Here is a 4860-nt window from a genome sequence, read left to right on the forward strand (position 1 = left end):
GCCGTCGTACAAGGTCATGTCTGGGAGTTTAAAGTCCTTTGGGATTTTTGTCTTCATGATTTCTTTGGTGAATGGGTCTTGCTCCTTTCGTACGTTATCTTCGGGAATGGATCGGCTGGCTTTCGTCTTGACATCGGCTTCAATTTTTAGGAGTTTGGTATCCAGTTCCCGGCGTCGCCTTATTTCTCTTTGTAGATCCTTCTCAGCCTCTCGTTGACGTAGAGTGTCTTCCTCAAGTTGTTTTAACCAATCTTGAAATGCCTCCAGGGCTCCCTCGTTTGGGGAGTTCTTATTGTTGATTTGGGGAGTATCTTTTGGTGTTGTGTCCGCATTTTTATGCGGCGTTCTTTCTTCTAGATCTGAGGTGTGATCGTTGTCATGGTCGTCCGCCATGGTAATGGGATGACTTCCAGGTTCCCCGGCAACGGTGCCAATGTTCCGAGGGTTACCTGAAACTAGAGGTCGATCTCGGATGAGATCTTCTATGCTGGTCGGAGTCGCTGTGTCCGACTCGTTGGACTTGGTGATGATGTTAATCCTTCGTCCCCAGAGGGTGGGGGGTACCTGCAAGGGACTCCGATGCTTAAGTTAGCAAGGGCATTAAGCAGGTATTGCGTAGAATCAGAGTATGAGTTATACCTGGGTGCTCCAGTGTATTTATAGTGATGGGGCATGACCTTTTTAGATAAGATAAGTTAGTTATCTTATCTTATCTTACCTTCTAGGTGAGGTCAGCTTATCTTTCATGGGAACCGCCCTTCCCTCTGTAGGTTTGGGCTGCCTTAGGATTTGGGGCGTGTTCCTCTATTTGGGCCCTTTTTTGGGCTTTTCAGATGACTTGGCCGATCTCTTTGAGAAGAGGTCGGGTTGTCCTGACCTGAAGAGGTCGGTCGCTTTGCCTGTAGAACATCCCGGGTCGGCCAGCTCGACCCATGGCGTTAAACGCCAGAAAGAAGCATCTTCTGGGCGTTGAACGCCAGAAAGAAGCACCTTCTAGGCATTCAACGCCAGATTTATAGCGTCCTGGGTGTTCAGAAAAATGCCCAGTGACAAAGGAGTTCCTGGCATTCAACGCCAGCTAGAAGCAATAGCTGGGCGTTGAACGCCCAGGAGAAGCTGCGAATGGGTAAACGCCCAAAACATGCAGCGTTTGGGTGTTTAACGCCAGGATTATGGGGAGGAGGTAAATTCATTTTCAATTCACATTTTTTCAAATTTTTATGTTCCAATTCATGATTTCTTGCATAAACATTTTACAAACTCTCATCCTTCAATTCCAAAAATTTTAATCCTAATTTCTAAAATCCCTTTTTCAAAAATATCAAATGTATCTTAATTCATAAACACAAATCCTTTTCAAATCCCATCCAACTCCTTTTCAATTTTTTTAAAAACTCAATTATCTTTTAAAATCTTTTTCAAAATAAAAATTCAGATTTATCCTTTTCAAATTTCATTCACAACTTTTTAATTTTAAATTATATCTTTTTCTTATCATATTTATCTTTTATAAATCATATCTTCTATCTTATCTTTCTTCAAAATTTTCGAAAACCCACCCCCCTCCCTTTAAATCCACATTCGGCCTCCCTCCTCTCATCCACCATTCGGTACTAGCTCTCCTTCTATCCCTCTTCTTTGCTTTCTTTTACTTGAGGACAAGCAAACCTCTAAGTTTGGTGTGTTTATCCGTGATCACTAAACCATATTCACTAAGATCATGGCTCCTAAAGGAAAACAACCCACTCCAAGAGGCAAGAATGAGAGTATTCCAAAACCACTTTGGAATCAAGGGAAGTTCTTAACCAAAGAACATTCAGACCATTACGTCAAAATAATGGGTCTAAGGTCAGTGATCCCGGAAGCTAGATTTGATCTGAAAGAAGATGAATATCCGGAGATTCAAGAGAAAATTCGAAACAGGAACTGGGAAGTCCTAGCTAATCCTGAAACAAAGGTGGGAAGAAACATGGTTCAGGAATTCTTCGCTAATTTGTGGCAAACAGACAAGCAGAGAATATCTGGAACTGCTCTCTATGACTATCGGACCTTGGTTAGAGGAAAGATTGTTCACATCCACCCTTATAAAATCAGGGAGATCTTTAAGCTACCCCAGCTGAAAGATTACCCAGACTCCTTTAATAGGAGAATGATGAGAACAAATAAAGGCCTGGACAAGATTCTAGAGGACATATGCCTCCCTGAAGCCAGGTGGACCACCAGCACCAAGGGCGTCCCAAATCAACTCAAAAGAGAATATCTCAAACCAGTCGCCAGAGGCTGGCTGGACTTCATTGGGCATTCTATACTGCCCACTAGCAACCGCTCTGAGGTCACTGTTAAAAGAGCAGTGATATTCCACTACATTATGTTAGGAAGAGAAGTGGAAGTTCATCAGTTGATTTCATGTGAACTTTACGTAATTGCAATCAAGAATTCCAAAGATGCCAAATTAGCTTATCCTAGCTTAATATCTATGCTATGTAAAGATGCCGGAGTGAAGATGGGAATAACTGAGTATATCTCAATTGAGCGACCAATCACCAAAACATCAATGGAAAAATAACAAGGGTAGGACGAACCCATCAAAAGGAGAGCACAGGAATTCCTCCCGGAATTTCCTCAATTTGAATACTGAGAGTGATAAACCCATGTTTCATGGTTTATCTTGTGCTCAATTTAGTGAATTTTATCAACTCTTTACCCACTTATTCATACTATTTGCATGTTTTACATTTCCCGTCCTAATTATGTACTTTGATTGAAAACATGCTTCTTTGGACTAATATTTGCTTATTATTAATCCTCTCTTATTACCATTAGATGCCTTGATATGTGTGTTAAGTTTTTTCAGAGATTACAAGGCAGGAATGGCTCAGAGGATGGAAAGGAAGCATGCAAAAGTGGAAGGAATACAAGAAGTTGGAGAAACTGCTAAGCTGTCCAGCCTGACCTCTTCGCACTCAAACAGCGATAACTTTAGCTACAGAGGTCCAAACTACGCGTTTCCAGTTGCGTTGGAAAGCTAACGTCCGGGGCTTCGATTTGATATATAATATGCCATAGTGGCCCTGAAGCTAGGCAACGCGACCGCGTGCTCCATGCGGCCGCGTCGCAAGTGACGAAAATTAGCGAATTTGAATTCGCAACCAGCAAATTCTGGGCTGTTTCTGACCCAGTTCTCAGCCCAGAAAACACAGATTAGAGGCTATAAAGTGGGGAAATGCATCCATTCATTATCATGCTTTTTATAATTCACTTTTTATGTTTTAGATGTAGTTTTAGAGAGAGAGGTTCTCTCCTCTCTCTCTCTCTTAGGATTAGGACTTCTCTTAGTTTTAGGAGTGACTCTCAATCCCAGGTTCTTTATTTTTATTTATTTTCAATGTTCCATGTTTAGATTGATTTTCTTAATTAATGTTATTTGAGATATTTCAGATTGATGATTGCTGTCTTTTATTGATATAAATAATTTGGATTTTCCTGTTGCCCAATTGGCTTATGAATATTTTCCATGTTAGATTTTACTGCTTTGAATGAATTGAAGGTATTTCAGATATTTATAATTTTAATTTAGCTTTTTACATTCTTGGCTTTGGTTAAATAACTGGTGACTCTTGAGTTATCAAACTCATTGTTAATTGAAAATTAGAATTCATCCACTTAACTTACCTTCATAGTTAGAGGTTAACAAAGTGGAAGAAAAATCCAATTCTCATTACAATTGATAAGGATAACCAGGATAGGACCTCCAGTTCCCATATCTTGCCAAGAGTTTATTTTACAGTTATTTATTTATTTTTATTGCTTTAAAAATATATCTGTGACCACTGCCCAACTAACCTTTTACCTTAATCCAAAACCCCAAACACACTTTTTCATAACCAATAATAAGAACATACCTCCCTGCAATTCCTTAAGAAGACGACCCGAGGTTTGAATACTCGGTTAACAATTTTTAAAGGGGTTTGTTACTTATGACAACCAAAACGTTTGTACGAAGGGATTTTTGTCGGTTTAGAGACTATATCTACAACGCGACTGTTTTTATGATATTCTTTACTGGCAAAAATCTTAACGTCAAAATGGCGCCGTTGCTGGGAAATTGCAAACGTGTGCCTTATTATTGGTTATTGTAAATATTTTTCAAAAAAAAAAATTATTTTGCTTGTTTATTTATTTTTGTTTTTAATTTTTATTAATTACTATGAATTCTCATCCCTCTCGCTTTGAGTTTGGTTCTAACTTTGTTGAAGGAAATAGAAACCATAGCAGGAATATGCATCAAGGTCAGACCAATCAAGGATGGATGGAGCCAAGAGGATCTAATCAACCCTTTAGGCAACAACACCATCCTAGATATCATGGACAAAGACCAGGCTACAATGCATCCCAAGCCGATGGATATGGTGGACCACCTTGTAGCTACCAACAAGCCCCACCCTATGCTCAGAGATCATCCTTTCAACACAACCTCAACCCACCACACTCACAAGCCCCTTTCCGCCATTCACCTCCATATGACCCTAACCCACATCCACCATACCAACCACCTTATGAACCAAATGAACCATACATAGATCCACCCCAAACCTCCATGGAGAAAGCACTTGCTGATCTAAACTCTACTATACAAGCTCTCTTCACCCAAATCAGACCACCAAATAACTTCAACAATCAACCCTCAAGCTCTAGTGCACTTCCTTGTCAACCACAGAATAATCTCTCCATCCCATCACCACCATCCATGGAAGAGCACCCACATCCATCAATCCAAGAGCAAGATGATCCCAATTATGCTATTGATATGGAACAGGAAAGAAGGAATCATCTTCGCGAATCCATACTTCATAAAGAGCT

Source organism: Arachis stenosperma, chromosome 4 (assembly GCF_014773155.1).
Source record: "Arachis stenosperma cultivar V10309 chromosome 4, arast.V10309.gnm1.PFL2, whole genome shotgun sequence".
NCBI lineage: Eukaryota > Viridiplantae > Streptophyta > Magnoliopsida > Fabales > Fabaceae > Arachis > Arachis stenosperma.